We start from the raw sequence: 23,401 nt of genomic DNA, 5'->3' as shown, positions 1-23,401 counted from the left end.
TCTCTATCTCCTTTTACAAGATGGAAAATGACACGTTTTGAGTCTATATAGTTATCTCCTAGATTCTTCTTTATTCTTGTCCTTTGACTCCTACGAGGCTCAATAGGAGCTTCCACTATCTGTGGAGCTATGCTATCTGGTTCTCTATTAGGAGTTTGAATTTCATTATCTTTTGACTCCAAGGATAGTGAGTTCTCAAAGAACTCAACATTTCTTGATTCTATTATTGTATTAGACTCTATGTCTAGAAGTCTATAAGCTTTGCTATTTTGTGCATATCATACGAAGGCGCACTTAATAGCTCTTGGTCCTAACTTAGTTCTTTTTGGATCAAGGATTCTGCTATATGTAAGACACCTCCACACTTTTAGATATTCTAGGTTAAGTTTTCTATCTCTCCATGTTTCATATGGAGATATTTTATATTTTTTTAAACAGAATTCTGTTTATTATATGGCATGCTGCAAGCAGTGCCTCTCCCCATAGACTTAGTGGCAACTTTGCTCTTATCAGTATTGAGTTGACCATTTCTACTAATGTTCTATTTTTTCTTTCAGCTATTCCATTTTGTTGAGGTGTGTATGGCGCTGTACATTGATGTATCAGTCCATATTCTTCACAGAAGTTATCGAATTCATTGGAGAAGTATTCTCCTCCTTTATCGCCACGGAGAATTTTTATCTTCTTATTCAGTTGATTCTCTACTTCTGCTTTATATATTTTAAACATGTTTAATGCTTCATCTTTGCTCTTTAATAGGTACACATACACATACCTAGAGCAATCATCTATAAAGGTTATGAAGTACAGTTTACTTCCACGAGTAAGAATGTTGTTTAACTCACAGATATCATTGTGCACAGGATCCAATACTTGAGACGATCTTTCAATACTTGGAAAAAGTTTCTTTATCATTTTGGATCTTATGCACACTTCACATTTTTCGGTTTCATTATCTGTGTATGAGATTAAACCATTCTTAGGCATGAACTTCAAGGTACTATACCCTATATGGGCTAGTCTATCATGCCACAGTCCAGCGGATTCAACCATATACGCAGAAGTGCTACTTTCATTCAGAGAAAACTTAACCATTTTGTTACAAGCATATCCATTTCCAACAAAATTCTCATTTTTGGACAGAATCAGTTTACCTGACTCATACGCCACCCGTATGCCTAGTTTTCCCAGAAGATCCCCAGAAACTAAGTTTCGCCTCATGTCTGGGACATGCAATACATTAGTTAGAATCACTTTCTTTCTAAAGGTGAATATCAGTTCGACAGTTTCTTTGCCGACGACCTTCGATCGGACTTCATTACCCATTTAGACTTCTTGACCATCGGTCAATTCCTCATAGGTTTTGAAGGTTGATTTGTCGTAGCACACATGTACAGTAGCGGTAGTATCATACCACCAACCTGAAACTTTACCTTGGATGGTATTCACCTCAGTGATCATAGCCACGATATCGCATTTTTCTACTGCACTTGCCTCTTTTTTAGATTTGTGATAGCGGCATACTCGAGCATAGTGCCTAGTTTTTCCACAGACATGGCATGGGCCCTTGAACTTTCCGTTCTTCTTTTGGGTGTTCTTCTTGAATTTCCCTCTATTAGGTTTCAGGGAATCGTCCTTCTCGGGATGTTTGTTATTAGTGTTTTCTACAGCATATACCTTGGACGAGGTATTCCCGTTATCATTTTTTCTATCGCGGTTACAAGATTCTTCCTCAATCCTGAGGTGTTTCTGGATTTGTTCCAGTGTGTAGTCTTAAGCAGCAACTTCTTTCTATAGTCTTTCCACATCGGTGGCAATTTGACGATTATAGCCCCGACTTGGAATGATTTAGGAAGATCGATTTTTATTGCTTTGATTTTGTTTACTATTAGCTGCAGCTCTTGGATTTGGAGCAGCAATGGTTTATTATCTACCATACTGAAGTCAAAATACCTGCCGATGAGAAATTTGTTGGTACCTTCTTCTTCAGCCTTGTATTTAAATTCCAGGGCGGCCCAGATCTCCTTTGCTGATGACGGCTGTTGGTACAGATCATATAGGCGGTCGAAGAGAGCATTCAGAATGTGTCATTGATACAAGAGTTCGCCTTTGGCTCTTTTGGCGTGGGCAACTACTTGTTCAGGTGTGTCTTTGTCAGATGCTTTAAGTAGTGCTTGCAAATTTGGATCTAATATATAATAGATCTTCAACGCCATCAGGAGAAATTTCAGTTTGTCTTGCCATCTTGTAAAATTGGTTCCATCGAACCGATCAAGACGTATCAAGTCCTAATTCATCAACTTGATAGATGAAACATTGTCGGCTTCCATCAGAAAAATAACGCTTTAAGATTGTTGGAAATTATACAGATTAATGTATTTCTGTATAATGTGGAAACCGAAAATTACAAAATAATCAGAAATCAGGATAGGCTGAAGCACGTCTGAAATGTTATCCTTAAAGCATTATTTGCCCTTACTCAAGTGAATTGAGTAAACTGATATGTTACAGGCAAACAACTTCTAGGATACGACGAGCCTGGTGTGGGTCCGCGTTCAGCAAACACTAAGGCCCACTAAATGGAACTCAATTATACACTTTCTGACAGTATTACAGTATAAAGGAAAAATCCCAAGAGAAGAAGAAAAGAAGAGAAAAAGTAGTTTCAGCTCAGGTCAGTTTAAATCTTCAACCACTGGTTCAGTTGAAAAGTCCTAGACCACACCGCTGGTCTGTTCTTCAAGCTAAGGTTTAAGCCTTGCTACGTGAAATACTAGAATATATGAGTGGAGAGGGGCTAGCTGTCTTAGTTCGTATGGGTTTGCTGGAGTGAGTTGAGATGATTTGGAAACCTATCCAGGCCCTCCTTTTATAGGCTATGGTGGCTAGGGGGTTATGGTCCAGAGACTTAAATTTCATTAAGTCATTTCTGGCTATTGGAAAACTAGCCATTTTATGGCCGTTTTCTGACTGTTGTACATGGGCCATTAATCTGCTACATGTTGACTGTTGTGAGACAACAGCTAGATGTTTTCTAGCTGTTGGGCTAGCCATGCAGCAGTTACAGCTGGACTCTGCACTAATGGCTCAGCTGTTATAGTTTTTACTGCAATAGCTCTTTTCAGTCCTTCTATTTATACTGAGAGATTTCTCTCCTAGTCCTTTAGTCTCTCTGCTAACTAGCCACCCGCCATAGCCACTTAATCGCAAATTGCAAAGTGCGCCACTAGCGCCTCTACAGCCACACTACCTCACATGCCCACGCCCTCGCACCGAGCCCGAGCCCGTGACCAAGACCGAGCCCGAGCTAGAGTACGATCGCGCGCTTGGGTGTTCCAGTGCGTACATAGTCCATGGACTAGGTAGGTAAATATTATAATACTCCACATCCTTCATATAAACTACATATTTTTCTCTTCTCTTTTCCACGTGGGACTATTCCCAAAAACCCACAAAAAGGTATTTTTTCAAAACAACTTTTTATATATTATATATTATTTTATTATTGAAATATATTTTATTAAAATCAATATTTTTTTGCAACATAAAAAAGTATAGATATATTTATCATTTCCCACGAAGCCAAATGTGAGAAAATAGGCGGGTGGCTCAAGTGGGTCCCACTATAATGTTTATGTCAAATCCACCCTAACCACCCGATGCATCACTTCATTTTAGGCTAAGGGTCTAAAGATCATCTCTTTTTATGATTCAAGTGGACCACATGATTAAAAAGAGTGTATAGGACAATGCTTACCCTCTAAAATGTTTCCATTAGTGTGGCCCAAGTGAATCATTGATGGGTGTGATTTTTGGGCCAAATGCCTAAAATTTTGCCTGATTTTTGGGTGTGGGCCATGAAAACCACAGGTCAGCATGATTTTTTTTCTTGTCTCTGAACCTATTAGAGTACTAATATCTTATGGTAATTAGAGTGATCTTACAAAAACATCTACGGGTTCCATCAAAATTAAGAGTGGCCTTCTATGCAATTTCCTTTATTTTTTCAAAATATTTTTAGCAGGCCACACTACTATGTTAACGTGAAATCCACTCTAACCATTAGTGTGTAATCACATTTTAGAATCAGATTCAGAAAATAGGTATAGCTGCGTTAAAGAAAACAGTTGGGAGAGACATATCCTTGATTTTTTCAAGGTCCATAATGAGTATATGAATTCCACTCTAACCATTAGATGTCACACCAAAATTTAAGCATAAGCTTAAAAATAAGGCCCATTCCTAATTCAGATGAGCCATCCTAAGGGAAATGGTTAGGAGTGAGATTGCTGCCTTGTATACTGTTTCCAATCTGGTGTTTCACCGAAGTCACAAATAGGGGTGGTTTTAGGCCTTCTGAGTAGCGTGAGGTGACACGTCTGGTAATTGGGTTGGATTTTACATTAATAAACATCTTGGTAGGGTGGTGAAAAGATAATTATACCAGTGAATATTGAGGTAGCTTTTTAAAAACCTTTTTGAAAAGAAATATTAGAATATAAATTCCTTTATGAGTAGGTATTTTTTTTAATTATTTAAATTCCAGGTTACATTATATAAAATGATCCTAATCACATAATTAACTGCTATAAAATGGATGATCGATGAAAAGTAAAGTCATGATTGGTCCACATTAGAAGTGAAAGATCATATGGTTAATATTGTTCACTCAGTCAATTCTTGGTTTATTGTTCCATCCATTGATGGGTCAACTTTTGGATGGTCTGGATTATGTCACGTCCCAAACCCAGAGATCAGACCCATAGGAATTCCGATCGTCGAATCCGGTGCTGACAGCCTCCGTAATACCCCATTCTCGGCTCCCAGCGCCTATACGCCAGATTCCGATCCTGTGATCCTACAAGGAGGATTTTTTTTTTCAACGTATATTTATCTCGTAATAAGCATAACCACAAGTTTACTCAAATCACAAAGGCAACATCATTATCACATATCCACCAATATGAACATTTGAATACAGTGCTGAAAGGGAAATACATATGTCAAAGTCAAAGCTCTAGAAGTCAGCTACATGCTCTAAGTTCCATGCTGCTACAACCTAACATCACCTGTACGCATCTATCGTGTATAAGATTATAGAAATCTTAGAGGGTGGTGAAAGAGTGTGCACAAGGTAAGTACCAAGTATTCAATACAATGCCATAATCATACAATATCGAAAATACTGGTAAGATCATGAACCAAACGATATCAGAGGAAACGGAAATATTGACAAGTCCATGAGTCAAACAATATCAGAGTATGTAATACAGATCAACTATGCAAATGAGGAGTGATAAAGAGCCAAATATCAGATGCTGATGATGCAATGTAATATACAATTCTTGATGAGTTCACAAATACCATCAGCCGTATCTATACCATATAAATGCAGAAACACAGTAACCCAAAATGCCATATGCTGCGGATGTAATGCAATATGCGGTGCGAATGGAATGACTATGCTGGAATGTGAAGTCGAGATGATAGTACGTAGTATCGCAGGCTATGGGGTCCATCACAAGGGACTTCTATCCAAACCAATCCCATACCTAATTTGGATAGTCAGACTCAATGTGGTAAACTCCTGATTTCAGGTTAGTCGCGCGCCCCACTAAAATCCTGGCCATTGCGAAGGTACACAATAAATAGTTGCACACCACTAGCCCGAGTGGATAGTGAATGAATAAATGAATGAGTATACAACTCCTGCTCCACAAATCAGTACTGTACATCTCTGGGATCATCACCGGGGTCTAGTACACTCTACACCAGCTTGCCGCCCCATCAAGCACACAACTGGGTAAGTGGAAGAGACCTCACTATCCGCCTGGTTAGTAGTCAGCCAATATCTACCCGGCACGTCGATAGCGGACCCATTCACGAGCTGGTCAAACTCAGCCTAGTTATGTCTACTCCCTCAAGCGGGTAAGGCCACACTCCCTCCTAACCGACTACGACACAGTGGGAGACGCGGCCTACAGGTACACGACCCTCATGCACTCATATTTATCCACTCTGTCTCGACATTGGGGTGTCCTCTGGTACTAAGAGGGTTTAAGAATTTTCACCCATGGCCATCTATGACAGCCTGATACTAATAACATATTTTTGGTGTCCCATTTGGTCATCCATGATATACCTGTGGAGGCTATGGTCCTGATGTCGCTAGGGCGTAAATTAATCACAACATACAATGCAAGATGCATAAGTCATACAATCCAGTCATGCATCAATTATGAGCATACCGTGCGCTCATGTGGGGCAACTCCATCTCTGAGGGAGTCCCATAATAATCCACCCCATGGCAAATACAATGGTCAATCACATCTCATAACAAACATGCAGATGATATATATGTACATGTATCATGATGCTATTCTGTCACATACTCATAATCGGTATCAACAATCAGCCTCGATAATTAGCATTGAAAATCAGAATCGACAATCGGAATCGGCCTCAACAATTGGAATCGGCAATTGGAATCGACCATCGGAATTAGCCTCAACAATCGGCCTCGACAATCGTAATCATCATCGACAATCAAAATCGGTATCAACAATCGGAATCGGCTTCGACAATCGGAATCGATAATCAGAATCGACCATCGGAATTGGCCTCAACAATCGGCCTCGACAATCGAAATCGGCCTCGACAATCGGAATCAACCATCGGAATCGGCCTCGACAATCGGAATCGATAATTAGAATCAACCATCGGAATTGGCCTCAACAATCGGCCTCGACAATTAGAATTGACAATCAGAATCAGCCTCGTCAATTGGACTCGGCCTCGACAATTAGAATCGGCCTCGATAATCAGAATCGGAATCGGCCTCGACAATCGAAATCGGCCTCGACAAACGGAATTGACCTCGATAATCGGAATCGACCTCGACAAACGGAATCTGCCACGGCAAATGGAATCAACCTCGATAATCAAAATTGGCCTCGATAAACGAAATTAACCTTGATAAACGGAATCAGCCTCGATAATCAGAATTGACCTCGTCAATCGAACTCGGCCTCGACAATCGGAATCGGCCTCAGGCATACATCACAGATGGGCCCTATCACATGGCCAGGCGGTGTGGATGAATCACATCCATCAAGGTGGGACTGGTAGAAGGACAACGTGGACATAAAATACAAACATCATGGTGGAGTCCTCATTACCGGCCAAACCTGTCACTAACCGTCCAGATCATCTGAATGGTGTGGATGAACAAAGACATCATGGTGGGGTGGCATGACACCATCCAAACTGCTCAGCACAGATGGACGGAGTAAATATAATACATACATCAAGTCAGGGCCCCACCGTCCCTGTGGATGGTGGTGGATGGAGCACGTACATCGTGCGTCCAGCACAGATGGATGGGGTGAATACGATACATGCATAAAGGTGGGGTCCTACAGCGGGATGGCTTGGATAAAACCCATACCTCATGGTGGGGTCCACGCATGTGGACAGTGTAGATCAACAACACATCATGCATGGGACCCACAGAACTTGCTAATATAGCAGCTGCCAACTGCGTGGGTCCCATTGTTCTGTGGTGTGGACGGTAAAGATGAAACTCAACCAGCAGCGTCCCATCTAATTGGATGGCTGGATGTGAAACAGATGGACGACATGAGTGCAGAACAGGTGGACGTGGATCCATATGTCCAGGTGGTCCCTACTGTCCAGATCATCGGGCAATGTAGATATAAGACACGTACAACATGTGTGGGTCCCACACAGAATGGTGGTGTGGATTCAATGCAAGCTCCATGGTCAGACCCACATAACTTGCGGCCGCTTCAGTACTGACCCATCGTCCAAAACGGACGGTGTAGATATGCATTCAACAAGGGGTCCCACCCCACACGTGTCACACGTGTGGGTGGGTCCCACACCATATGAAGAATGGCTGGATGGTATGTATATAACACATATACCCAGGTGGGTTTCCACCGTTCAAGCAGTGGACGGTGTGGATATAAAATGAATACATCAAGGTGGGTCCCACCCCCACATGTGCCACATGTGTGAGGTGGGCCCACACCCAAAACATATGGATGGTCAGGATATAACACTACCTCCTGGTACCATCAGAACTGACGTTAGATACAGCAGCCCCTTGCTGCTGGACGGACAGTTAAAAACACCAACATCTCGGTGTGTTCCTACCATCCAAATAATTGGACGGTGAGGATGTGAAGTATACACATCACGTGGGTGCCATGGAGGGACGGTACGGATAAAATTCATGGCATGTGGGATGCACGTCCCCGTCCAGGACGACAAACACGTACATCTTAGGCGGGTCCCACATGGATGGTATTGATAAAACCCGTACATTGTAGTGGATAGGCGGTATGAATGCAACACTTGCAACATGGTGGAGTCCCACCGTCCAGCAACTAGACGGTGAGGATGAGACCCATTCATCAAGGTGGGTCCACACGTGTGGCCCACCATAGCTTTGAAATAAAGCTGATATTTGTTATTTTCCTTCATCAAGGCCTGTCCATATGGACAAGCAACTGGGTGGGCCCCACAAGTGGACTGTGGAGCGGTCCAGTAAATGGACAACATGGATAAAATATGCAAACCATCGAGTGGGCCATCAACAATGAAAGAGAGAGAGAGAGAGAGAGAGAGAGAGAGAGAGAGAGAAACGGTGTGATGGAGGAGCCCTGCCACTATGGGCCCCTCATAAGATTACAACACATACATCAAATTTGGTCCCATCATAAGTAGGCCATCAAATTGAAAATCAATGGTAGATCACCCACCTTTGATCATGGACTCCTCCTTCCACCGATGCGATATAGAGCTCCATGGAATGCATTTCAACGGTCAAGATGAAGCTTGAAGGGTGAGATTAAGTGGTAGGAAGGTGGGCCATACTAGTTCTTCTCATGGAGAGCTTGGACGTTGGATCTCTCTTGGGAATTGCTTGGAGTGAGAGAGAAATGAGAGAGAGATGAGTGATGTAGGGAGGAAGTGATGGGTGTGTAAGAAGAGGGATGGGCTTGGTTGAATTTTGGGTGAGAGAGGGATGGGAGGAGAGAGAGAGAGTTGACTTTGGGTAAGGTTGTGTAAGAGAGGGATGGGTTGGGTTTCTTTGTACTTGATTGATTTGATGGGTGGTAGAGATTCTCTCGGTACTCACAACGTGCAGCGTTTTCCTCAAACTGAATGCAGACCCACATCTCCTGGCCTGGGTATCGTATTGGTGCGTGAGACGTAGTGTTAGAACTGTGGCGATGGCGCGATCGCAAGGGTATAAGTCTCGGGTCGAGCTGACTCTGGAATATGGGACACGACTCAAGATCGCGCACATATGCCAATAACAAATCGCGGGTCACCGGAATTCAACCGGGAGGACCGCGGAGGCATATGGAATGGTACGAGCTAGGATACGGGTCTCACAGATTGTCATATAGCAATTCGTTGTGTATGTTTAAGGAGTCACAACCATTTCTATCTGGTGCAATGCTAACATGTGACTCTAGACCATCATTTACAATGCTTTGGCACGCAGACTGCCCATGACACCTAATAGTAAGAAATTCATACACTTAAAACCTAGATAGGGCCACTATGGTGTTTGTAAGAAATCTACCTAGTCCCTCAGTTTTTAAAAAATTAGGTAAATTCAAAACTAATGTTGGTCGCATAATAGGTAGGTCCAAATCCATTACTACCACTAGAAGAATAATTTCATGCTGATGACAAAAAATTTAGGCTCACTTGTAATTTAAGTGGACCATAATAAAGGAAAAGGTTGGGAGAGATAGGCCACCCATGATTTTTACAGGTCCACCATGATGATTATATGAAATTCACTTTAACAATTATATGCCACACTAAAATTTAGGTCCATTCATGATTTTAGTGAGTCACACCATTGAAAGCAATTTAGAAGGTGATTGTTGCCTTGTACATTGTTTATAATTGTGTGGTGCATGAGAAACTGAAGTGGAGTTGATTGTTTGGCCCTAGGCAGAAGATGGAGGTGAACCAACCAATGGTATAAGTGAATCTCACATAAACATCACGGTAGGGCCTACCCAAGCCATTGCCCCATGGCTCGCATGGATGACCTAACTTCAGTTAAGAAATATAACACAAGGTTATCCAATCATGACTCTTAAATTAGTAGGGTAGTTTGCTGAAGATTATTTTAAAAAAGGTACTGAATTGTAAAATTTTGACCAAAATGGCCTTATGGTATTGCCAAACACATAAAAAAGCATTCATTCTAAAAAAGAAAAACTTTCTTTCTTTAGCTTTGAGAGCTGTGAACGCTGGGAAATTGGCGCCCGCACTTTGGCGTTTGGAAAGAATGTGGTGTGTTCTTTTTATTTGTGTTTGTGTCTGGGGGTGACCTTATTGATGTAGGTTTGGAGTTGCCACTAGCCACTTGATCTCAAAATTCCACAGACAGCTAGAACTTGCAGAATATGTAAAGCTAAAGAATCCGAGGACTCTCTTGCTTTAAGTTGACTCCTGGTCTGCGATCCGGGATTCTGAGTAAGGGACCTCAGTTACAAAGAGGGAAGGTATTAGGTACCCTATCTGCCCATATAATGTACGGTTTCTACTCTGTGTGGTAAGTAATCTTAAGGAAAAAATGATGTAGTCAGAGTAGGACTAGACACACTTGAATTTCTGATGTAAAAAAATCTAAAATTTTGCCAAGCCACGGAGTATACATCCGAAGAGTATCTAGAAAATTTGATGTAATGATGTTAATGTAATAATAAAGAAAAACGCGAACTAGATCAACATGAGTTTCTAATGTGACAAGATCCGATATACGGCAAGTCACATATCATACGTTCGATAGTGTTCTAGAGTAGCAAGGGGGTTGAGAAGAGAGAAGATGATATGATGAATGCTTGAATGAAAAATGAGTTAATCTTTAGCTTACTCTTGAGATGGATAGGACATGGAATGCTCCATGACCAACTTAGGTGGGATTGTAGGATCAAGGATGGCTTGGAGAAGGTTAGCTAAAAGCTCGGATCTTGAAGGCTTGGAGCTTCCTTTCACCCTCACTCTCTTCCTCTCTCTCTCACTCTCCCCATTAAAAAATTTAGAAAATGGGATTGTTGTTGTGTGAAATGAGGAGAGGTGAATGCTATTTATAGCCTTTTGTGATGGCATTTTGGTAATTGTTAGGTTTGTGAAGGGTAAAAGCTAACATGATAGCTTGTGATTGGTTGAGGAGAGAGAAATGACATGTGGCATGCTCTTATAAGCTCTCGGGGTTTGGTAAATGGGTAAATAGGGCGAACTTCAGGGGTAATTACATATAAAAGTTGACTTTGGGACTAGGGACAACTGTGTGCTCAGAGGGGACACCTGTCGGATAATGAGTGGCAATCTGATTACTGCCGGCGGTAATCTGACTACCACCGGCGATAATCCGATTATTGCTTGGGCTGGGTTCTCTCTGGGCTTTGGTCGGTGGGCTTGCTTACGTGTTTTGGCTCAGTCCAAAGTTTGTTTTCAGAGTTTTAGCTCAAAATGATTGGATGCATTTTAGGGAATTGTATTGATTTGCATGTAGGCACTGGCTTGGGTGGTGGTTAGGGTTTAGATTAAGGTTTAGGCTAGGGTTAGGGTTCAGGCTGGGGTTAGGCTAAGGTTAGGGTTTGATTAGGGTTTCTTGGTTGTTTTTATCTTCTCAAGATGCTAGCATGGGTGGGGTGTCTACAGATGCCCCTCTTTGGCCGAGGTTGGAAGCAACCGAGTACCAAAGCAAGTGGACATCCCACCCTTCTGGTCAGAACAGGTAGTGGTTCGAATCTATTGCCTGTCATTATATCGTTATCAGTTGACTGTTTGGAAAATAGATAACTCGCACATATCATGAGGGTTAAGAAAAATGTTGTGATTGTTTCTGCGTGTTCTGTAGCATTACAGGCCACAAATCATAACCCTTTCACGTCAGATTGTTGATAACATTAGAGGGTAAGTCTGAAAAGTAGGGTCCCTGCGCGTTTGTGCGGCTTTACGGGGATTCCCGTACTATTTGGATCTTGTTGTTTCTTTTGCTATGTAATCACCTTAGGAGTATTTGTTCTGTTTGATCGTCAAAGTAGTTAGCTACCCTGCACGTTCTATGGCCTTACGGGGAACTCACTACGTCGATTTGGACTCGATTAAACTTTTGCCATTCAGTCTTTTGGATCTGATATTGTGGTTACAATGGATCTTCTTCACTTTGAATTTGGTTATTCTTACCAGAGATAGATCAAATCATCAACACTTGCATTTGTATCGTACAATTGTCCATATATTGAGATTGGGCCAGTTGTACTTGTATCTTATACGAATTCGATCGTCCTCCGGAGAAACCGGAAGGGATCGAATTTTATTTTGCTATTTGCACCAGCCGCAACGAGAAAATATGAAAGATTCCTCAGTATACTTCGTGCCGAATACGTTTTTAAAATTATTTTTTGTTTGAAAGCTCTCCTCTCCGGACCCACATTCCTTAGGGATTTTACTGTAAATATTTTGAGATTTTTTAAAAAGATCCGTTCGATCTTGCAGGAGGGAGTCGTTGTTCAGTTTTTATTCACGCAATTTAAATAAACATCAAATAGTCACGTTGCCTCCACTAATGAGTTAATAGGGCTTAACCATGATTTATTTTGATATTTTTTGAGATTTTTTAAAACATTCGTTCGATCTCGTGGGAGGGCATCGTTGTTCGATTTTTATTTGCACAGTTTGAATAAGTATCAAACAGTCACATTTTAGAGGATCCTCGGGTGACGAAATGGTACTTGCTGTTTTTACTCGAGCCGCTACATACCTTTTCTTACCCTTAGCACCTTTTCAGGTTTTCACCAAGTCCACTACATACCCGCTGTTTTTACTCGAGCCGCCCTTTCGGGTTTTCAACTCACCCTTCTTCCTTAGGCATTTTTTTGGAGTGCCGGGAGAGACAGAGAGATTTCCTTCATAGTCGGCCGACTGGTTGCCCTCCTGCCCTTGTCTCTGATCACAATCGTAAGCTGTTTTATTTTAGTCAGATTATTTGGAAATGTAGGATGACCTTATTTTCTTCTCTCTTTTTGCTTTCTTTTTGAGTTTGTCTTTTCTTTTTTCTTTCTTTCTTTTTGTGTGGGAGAAATGATGGGTGCTCTCTTTTTTTGTTGCCCTGAAATTCGGGGGTCGAGCATAACTCGGCTCCCGAGTTCCAAAACATAACTTATGCAACATAATTAATGATGATGTATGTTGATTGTATTAGCACATAAACATGGGATAGATTAAGCCAAAACGCAGATATGATTCAGGTAAGTGAATAAAGCAAGCGGAAGACTTATAGTAAAATATGTGTACAAGTGTAAGTCCTGAATTACATATACAACCGAGATCGTGTAAAAGTGTTATTTATCAAAATTATAAGTACAAGTTACATCATTTCGTTCCCAAAATAATCATCCCATAGATCCCGCGTTCAGGCCGAGGCTCGCTAGAACCCGTCAAACTGCATATAGGAGAAGGCGGCCTCGTCGTCATCCGGCTCCGCTCTGCCTCGGACATCGCATCCACATCTGCAACATCGGGGCCTAAGACAGAGTCTGGTGGGTTTAACACCGCCCCAAAGCGTGGGAGTGAGTGATCAACTCGGTGGAACAATAAGGCACTGGTTAACATGTTATCAATTCAATCAACAGTAATGATAAAGCGAGGACAATTAAATAAATCCTAAGTACTCTTGTTAATGCGGTATGAATGCAATATGATGCGTGCCCTCACGCGTACACCCTCGGCGTCTTCATCTTACGTTACGCATGACATCGCCTCAAAGTGCGCCACATCTACAAAGCACATGCAAATGTGGTGCATGGATATGATTACCAAGTTGTTATTAGTCCAATTCATACAGCAGAGATTGGGAAGCTAAGATACCTTCCTCATATCACCATCCAACAGTGATCCATACTAGGGTCGTCATTCCTAGACATCTCATACGATCATATAGTTGAGGTCGTAGCAAAGGGCTCGTCACCAATCAATGCACTCCTTTCATGCCCTTACTACCACGATCGGCTCGTCACCTCCTTGCGGTATCCGGTATGCTCGAGGTCACTACAAAGGGCTCGTCACCAATCAATGTAGGCCGACGGCACGAATATAGTGTCCCATACCACCATAATCGGCTCACGAGTTTAGTTGCTCACTGGTCACTACGGGAGGCTCGTCACCCCAGCGTAGGCCGACGGCTCGACCACGGTGTCCCATACCACCATGTCCGGCTCATGAGTCTTAGCGGATCGAGTACCATAGTTAACAGGATTGCACTGGTAAGTTCGGTATCCTAGATTCAAGCAGTAGCGTCCATACATGGTTAACATACATCGGACAATCGGGTTAGTTGACGAACTCGACTAGCACGAGCGCACGGGGAATTGAGCGACATAGAGTGCGCAAACACTCCGCGTGGCCAAACCACTGCCGCCAACTCTAATACGACTCGGGTTCGTCTAATGCGTCTCACGTGGCGAAAGCAATCTCAACCACGACCAAAGGGTCAATTACCGATTTCCTGGACTAAGGCATAGTCCCAAACATCCTACACTACGACAGATATTCATATGGAATGTAAAACAGTAATGGAACAACCACTCAAATCATGGTGCATACACATCTGAAGAATATCAACTTAACATAAATGTAAGCATAGGACTGATAGAATTTAAATAACTTGGAATGTAAATGCATAAAGGAAATCATGCGCATCCATAGAAGTATTGAGAATCACTTCTCAATGCCTGCATTTAGTGTAATCAGTTACACGTAGATCATTCATGCATTTCTACAAACACTTAGCATTCATGGAACAACATACATGACGCATGTTGAAATACGTGCACTTAGACAATTCCTTCTTCCAAGGAGTTGTCATACATGCATCTAGCATACATACATGACCAAAAATCATGGCAAACATAAGTGCGTATTTTATACGTATACGGTACTTTATAAATACACTTAGAATACACAAATCTCAATATAGCACATGCATATCGGAAAGCAATGTAAACATAACATTTGACATGTGAAATCTCATCCATAACAAGAATAAATCACTAACCGGGATTGAAAGCCTTGAAAACCATAACCTATACACTTAAAGTCCGCACCTTAAGCAAAGAAAGAACAGAACTGATTTAGACGAGTTGTCTTCGTCAAAGGCGCAAGAATACCCTAAAATAAGGATAGAAATGAGATACAACAACACCAAGTCTAATCTAAGCTCTAACACGGGTTAGGGTTAGGTTAACTTACCCCAAAAGAACTCAGGAATTGTCAGAGGAACGATTCAAAGTGAAGATTCAAAGGTGAAGAAGAACAAGGAAGAATCAAGGTGATTCACCAACCAATCTCTCTCACTACCTCTCTCTTTTCCACTCTCTTTCCAAGCTAGGGTTAGAGAAAATTCGTATGGAAATGAGATCTAGGGTTTAAGGACTATATATAGGCCTTAAAATGATGGAAATAATCCCAGGGTCAAGGTATACTTAGGTTATAACCAAAGTAAGCCTTTCTCGATCCAACGAAGCACTTCTGGTGGGCCTATAACCACGAAAGGTCGGACTTAAGCTCACCGACCATGGATCTAGGTCAGTGAGTTTTCGTACCGGCCGGCTCTTCAGATCGGCCGTGGCGGACCACACTCAATTCAACGGTCACGGAAACTCGATCGAGTCCACAAGCACTAGGATATGCATGGGCCACATCCTGATCGGAGGGTGAAATTGGGTCAGAATCCAACGGTGAGAATGCTTAAAATCGTCGCGCAAGGGCACGACTCAATTTCATAAAAGCTTATTAAATTCCAACCGTTCTCACACTCTTCACTCCAAACTCAACCAAATCGACCCGAACATCGGATCGACTTGATTTTCGAGGTGAAGACCAAGCCCAACTCGGTGACCGCAAGACTAAGATCATCGCCATCGGACTTTCGACGCGCGGTCCAGTCCGATCCAAGATCTTCCAAAAATTTCCCGGAACAACTGGATTTAGCGATGGATCCCGGATTCAGAGTAACGTAAGCGCTCACTAATCTACACGTTTAGAGCCATGCGGATACAATTTAAAGTGATTGATGCGAATTTCACAAGCAATCAAGTAGAGCGCTAATTACCCCAAAAACAACTACTTAAGGAAAGATTAGCACAAAAATTCCAAGGTCGTTACAATCTACCCCCTTAAAGAAAATTTCGTCCTCGAAATTCATACCTTCATATAATCCTCGAGGATCGGAGGGTAGGTCTTCCTGACCTCAGCTTCAGATTCCCAAGTAGCCTCTTCTACGCCATGATGCGACCATAACACCTTCACGAGAGGGATAACCTTGCTACGCAGTACCTGCTCCTTTCTATCCAGAATACGTGTCGGTTGCAGTATATAAGTGGCATCCTCACTTAACTGCACTTGCTCCCAACTGATAATATGCGAAGGATCAGGAACGTACTTCTTCAGCATAGAAACGTGAAATACGTTATTCACGCCCGCAAGAGGTGTGTGCTAAGCAAGGCGGTAGCTACCGCTCCCACTCGATCCAGAACTTGAAATGGACCAATAAATCTCGTCGTCAGCTTCCCTTCTTATCGAACCGCAAAACTCCCTTCATAGGAGAGACCTTGAGAAAAACATGATCTCCCACTACGAACTCAAGCGGTCGACGCCTCGTATCGGCATAACTCTTCTGCTTGCCCTGCTAGAAGTCGACGTCGAATGATATCAACCTTCTCTCAAGTCACCTGCACCAACTCGGGCCAAGCAAACTACGCTCACCAATTTACGCCCAACAATGTGGTGCTCGCACGGCGACCATACAACGCCTCGAAGGGAGCCATACCGATACTACTTTGGAAACTATTATTATACGCGAACTCTGCATCAGGGAGACAATCATCCCAACCGTCTTTGAAATCCAAAACACAAGCTCGCAACATATCTTCCAGGACTTGATTCACGCGCTCCGTCTGCCCATCTGCTTGCGGATGAAACGCGGTGCTGAACTTCAGTTTCACACCCATCGCTTCATGGATACGAGTCCAGAAGATAGATGTAAAACGCGTGTCTCTATCGGACACAATCTCCAGGGGAACTCCATGCAGACGCACTATCTCCTTGATATACAACCTAGCCAACTCGTCTGCAGAGTAAGTGACTCGATCGGTAAGAAATGCGCCGACTTCGTTAATCGATCGACGATCACCCAAATAGAGTCAAATCCCTTCTCGTCCTCGGCAACCCGAAATAAAATCCATAGAGATGAAATCCCACTTCCATTCGGCTATGGGCATGGGCTGCAACAACTCAGGAGGTCGGCGACTCTGCCTTGACCTGCTGGCACGTGAGACAACGAGAAACAAATTCGGCAATCTGGACCTTCATATTGTCCCACCAATAAGATCTCTTCATATCCTGATACATCTTCGTGCTACTGGATGCATCGCAAGCTTAGAACTATGGGCTAACTCGAGAACCTCACGTCTCAAGTCAGGGATGTCGGGAACACATAACCGGCCACGCAAACGTACCCATCAGAACTAACACTCCGGTCGGAGTTCCCATCTGTACCCACCCCTGCCTCATCTTCACCAAAAGCTCATCATCTGCCTGAGCTGCAACGATCCTCTCGTCGATAACGGGCTGTACACGAATGTGTGCGATAACCTCATACGGCTCAACCACGGTAAGCTTCTGCTCAAAATCGCGCACGAACTCCAACATCGCCCACTCTGCTATCATCAGCGGAGCCGCAAACTCCAAAGCCTTCTTGCGACTCAACGCATCTGCCACAAGGTTCGCCTTACCAGGATGGTAAGAAACATCGAACTTGAAGTCCTTCAATGTTTCCATCCATCTGCGCTGCCTCATATTCAAATCACGCTGCGTGAAAATATACTTAAGGCTCTTGTGGTCGCAAAAGAGCTCGAACTCCTCACCATAGAGGTAATGTCTCCAAAGCTTTAATGCGAAGATGACGGCTGCCAATTCCAGGTCGTGCGTAGGGTAATTCTCTTCGTGTTTTCTTAACTGACGCGAAGCATAGGCAATCACCTTGTCCTTCTGCATAAGGACACAACCCAGACCAACGCGAGAGGCGTCAGTATATATAATATACTTAACCCCTTGCTCTGCAATACTAGCACAGGGCGGACGTCAACTTGTCCTTCGAGCTCTGAAAAGCTAACTCCGCTGCTCACTCCAAGCAAACTTCAAATCCTTCCGTGTCACCTGCGACAACGGTCTGCAATCTTCGAGAAGTTCTGAATACAGCGTCGAGACTAGCCTGCAAGGCCAAGAAAACTCCTCACCTCGATAACCGAACCAGGGTCCTGCACTGCCGCTACCTTGGCAAGGTCGACGGCTATACCTTCCTTGGACACCACATGTCCCGGGAACTTGACTTCCTCTTTCCGGAAATCACACTTCTTGAACTGTGCGAAAAGCTGATGCTCCCTAAGAGTACCCAAAACCGCTCTTAAGTGCTCCTCGTGCTCTGCGCGCGAATAAATCAAGATGTCATCGATAAATACAATGACGAATCGAAACAGAAAGGCCGAAATACCCTGTTCATCGGATCCATGAACACGGCCGGTGCGTTAGTATAAGACCGACGACATCACAAGGAACTCATAATGACCGGAGCTAGTCCTGGCGGTCTTCTGCGCGTCCCCATCCTTGACGCACAACTGATGACCCTGACTGCCGATCAACCTTCGAAAAGTACCGTGCCCTCTTCAACTGATCAAAACAGATCATCAATCCCGGGCAAGGGGTACTTATTCTTCACGATTACCAAGTTCAACTGCGATAATCAATACACAATCGCAAGGAACCATCCTTCTTCTTCACAAACAAAAGCAGTGCTCCCCAAGGAGACACACTTGGGCCGAATAAAACCCAATTCTAGCAAACCATCTATCTGCTTCCTCAACTCCTCCATTTCACTCGGAGGCATCCGATAGGTGGGTAAAGAAATGGGCGCCGCACTAGGCATAAGATCGATAGCAAAATCAATCTCACGCTGAGGAGGTAATCCAGGAATCGACTCAAACACATCTTCAAACTCCTGAACTAACGGCGTACTAACCAACGCCGACTCGGCCGAACTCTCCAACAGAGAAGAATAAAAATCAATACGAATAGGGTAACGGACCTGAACTGGGAAAGTAACAATCTCGCCTCAGGTCCATGGATCGTCACTGATCTCGCTTCACAATCAATCTCGGCTCGCATCCTCGTGAGCCAATCCATACCCATAATAACATCGTAGTGATAAAGCGGTGCGACTAGCAAATCAACACGGATCGATCCACTTCCCAGGATCGACCAAACAATCCATACAACGCTTGCCCAAGGCAGAGGACATCCCCGTAGCGGTAGTAAGCGTCACTCCTGCATAGGAACAGATCTCAAACCCAAACGCCTAATTGCCGCATAAGAAATAAGAGAAGTAGTGGACCCTGTATCCACTAGCACAAACGGGAATACCTTCTATATGCGCTGTCACCTCAAAGGACCTCGGCACCAAGTCAGACATAGGGCTTCAGCTGAAAGCGCATGAACTCGAGTCTGCTGCCGACGATTCGGCGGAGGAACCATGGGGCGCTGAGGTGGCCTGAAGCTAGGACTGCAGTCCGAAGGATGGATGAGCTGGCGCCGATCGAAGAGGAGGAGGAGAAATAACCTGAGGCATCGGACGGCTAACCCTCTGCGGTGGAGTAAAACCACCTGCTCGCATACAGGAAAAGCAGAAACGGTCCAAGTGCCCCACCTTCCCACAATAGGAACATCTAAGATCAGCTCTCATCTGCTGAGCGGGCGGCGCTGAACGCCCAGGAGGAGAATCAACACGCGGCCTCTTGCCAAGGAAAGGTGCACCATGGAAATCCGGTCTCGGCCTAGGAGGCATCGGTGCTCGCATGCGGGACGCTCTATCTCCGTCTTGCTCTCTGCTCGCAAGGACATGCTCACTAGCTCCGCATATGAAGAAATGCTGCCACAGCAAATCTTCGATCGTCTCAGGTCGCAGCCCCTCCGAAAAACGCCGCATCCTCATCGGTTGACGCCCAGATCAAAGGAACATACCGCCCCAACTCAATAAACCGGTTCTCATACCGTAACCGACAACCCTCCCCGGCGGAGGCGAAGGAACTCACTCTCCTTCTCATGTCGGTCCGTCCCGGAAATACTTCTCGTGGAAGCGCGCCTCAAACGCCCGCCACGACCACACGAAGTCCTCTTCGACAGTACGAAGCACACTGTCCCACCACAAACCGGCCTCCTTCTCAAACATGAAGGTGGCAAGCTCAACTGCTCGACCTCAGAGAGTGCAACGGCCTCGGCATCTTAGAGATGCGGTCAACCCAATACTCGGCCTCCTCGGGTCATGAGAACCCGCAAAGTAGGAGGTCGCAAGCGCTGGAATCGCTCGAATGTGCCGCTAACACTGACACTGGCACTCCCGGATGGAGGCATAGGTGAAACAGGGGGAGTCGCCCCTACTGAGCAAAGATGCCAACCATGGAGGAGAGGAACTCCCGCTGCTGCTGCTGCTTAGCTGAATCTGCTGCTCCTGCATCAACAACATCATCTCTTCAAACATATCAGACGGTAAGCATAAGAAGGTGCATGGCTCGGCTCGGGAACCGAGGGTGTGACCGGAGGAGCCATAGGTGTCGACCCAACACCAACACGAGATGGACCCGCCTGTGGATCTGACTGGCTATCGCTCAAGGGAGGAACCCCAAGCGACTCAATCAGAGAAAGATGGGCCGAAGTCTTCGAACCCTTAGGAGGCATCCCTACATTAAATCAAAGGAGGCAACCTGTCAGATTCTAAGTCACATAATCCATCCACACAACAACAACACAGCACAACACCAAAAACAAACCACATGCATTCCATTAATCAAAATCGTCGCAATACAAGTAGTGCAGAAATACATGAATCACGACTAGGAAAGCATGAAAACAACAACATCTAACACTACAAACAACCACAACTACTACAACCACTAACAGCTACCACACTACAACAACTCCAACTACAAGCCAACAACGGCTACACACGGAAAGAAAAACACAACAAAGCAAAGACGGCCACGACGATGCTACTCGTCGGAGTCAGGAGACGGAGGCGGAGCACCCTTATCCTGCAAGCAACACAGGATAGACTTCAAAGTCCGGGACATCTTCTTGAACTTGTGCTTAACCAAGCCTCGAAGATCAACCATCTCCTGGAGTAAAGCAGGCTTGCCCTTCTTCAAGCCGTGTAAGACGGGCATCTCTCGCAATCTGCTCTGCGCCCTGCTCTGGCACCACAGGAGGAGAGCGATCACTCGAATCCTGTACCTCAATCTCTTCCTCGTCTTGCTCTTCTTCTTCCTCAGACTCCGCACCACGTTCAGCATAACTCTCATCATCACCACTCTCAGACCCGGCCTCACCCTCAGAGGCAAGCCGACCAGAACCAACCTCCATCAGCTTAAGGGTCCTCAAGTTGATATAGCGAACAGGGACCGGCTTCTCAGCTCCAAGCCTATAGCCAAACTCATGTGCGATCTTGCAAATGAGGCGGCAAAGGGAAGAGACTCGGTCCGTCTACTCGAACGAGCGATGAGAATAATCGGGCGCAGGGCGTACGTCGGCACACACAACTTGCCCCCCCCACCCGATATAGAAAATCTACCATCGGAGGTACACTCATTGCGGTTGCTCCACCTTGGGATACACATTGAACGTAAAGATGTGGTGAAGCAAAGCGGAAGTCGTCCGTCATGAAAGAAGCCAAGAAGACTCCTATTCGGCGCCATTCAACCAGTCGACCACACAAGGATCGGGTGCGACGATCCCTCTCGCGCACCCTGTCTTCATTCTTCTCTGGCATGCACTTCCCAAGTGGCACCTTCAAGAGTCGGGATATCAAAGCAACATTGACAATTCCAACTCGACCGCTACCACAGGGAATCTTGAACTGCAGAGGATCCAGGGAAGGCTCCAGAATGTTGGCATAGAAGGCCCGAGCAGTGCTAGCATTCGCGCGATACTCGCCTTCGAACAAGGGACCCCAACCAGCCCCTTCTAGGCGCTCCAACAAGAAGAACTCACCAAAGAGCCGCGGATCAACCTGAGCCTTCAAAAGGACTCGACGCCCCTCATAGACTCCATGCGACAATTCCGCCCCCACGGTCCTACTGACAGGAGCTCGAGGATCGAGGTCTCGCTTCGTCTGGAACTCGCGCGTGGCGGACGTGCTAGCGGCGGTACCTCTCGGCCTCCGTGCACGGGTTGGACGGCTAGGCCCGGCTTCATCCACGGGCGCTCTCTTCTTCCCCATCAAGGAAAGAAGGGAAGAAATGAAAAATATGGCCGTCACAATCTCAAAGAGGGCCATGAGAAATGAGAGAAAGAGAGAAATAGGAAGATGGTGAAGCTTCCACACAACTATGAGCCAAAAAGGGAATGAAAGGGCTCAAATGAGAGGGAAAAATGGAGAAATCAGCAATGGAATAGAAGATTTGAGAATGGGGTGATGGGTTTGCACGAAAATGGAAGGAAGATGAAGATTTGGGAGAGATTTGAGAGAGTTTGGAGAGGTTTTGGAAGAAAAGGAAAGCTTGGAGGTGGGTGTTGTGAAGGAAATAGATGGAAGGAAGGGTTTTAAAATGAAAACCGTGGAGGGGTGGGCCACACAAGCCTCATGGACGATCGGCCCGCGTCGGCCCGGCCCGCCCGGCCCGCGGACCGGCGATCCCTCGCCGAACCGGCGCGCAAACACTCCGCGTGGCCAAACCACTGCCGCCAACTCTAATACGACTCGGGTTCGTCTAATGCGTCTCACGTGGCGAAAGCAATCTCAACCACGACCAAAGGGTCAATTACCGATTTCTGGACTAAGGCATAGTCCCAAACATCCTACACTACGACAGATATTCATATGGAATGTAAAACATTAATGGAACAACCACTCAAATCATGGTGCATACACATCTGAAGAATATCAACTTAACATAAATGTAAGCATAGGAATGCTTGAATTTAAATAACTTGGAATGTAAATGCATAAGGGAAATCATGCGCATCCATAGAAGTATTGAGAATCACTTCTCAACGCCTGCATTTAGTGTAATCAGTTACACGTAGATCATTCATGCATTTCTACAAACACTTAGCATTCATGGAACAACATACATGACGCATGTTGAAATACGTGCACTTAGACAATTCCTTCTTCCAAGGAGTTGTCATACATGCATCTAGCATACATACATGACCAAAAATCATGGCAAACATAAGTGCGTATTTTATACGTATACGGTACTTTATAAATACACTTAGAATACACAAATCT

This window comes from Magnolia sinica, chromosome 11 (assembly GCF_029962835.1).
Source record: "Magnolia sinica isolate HGM2019 chromosome 11, MsV1, whole genome shotgun sequence".
Lineage (NCBI taxonomy): Eukaryota > Viridiplantae > Streptophyta > Magnoliopsida > Magnoliales > Magnoliaceae > Magnolia > Magnolia sinica.
The sequence above is the reverse complement of the archived record's forward strand: the minus strand, read 5'-3'. Positions refer to the sequence as shown.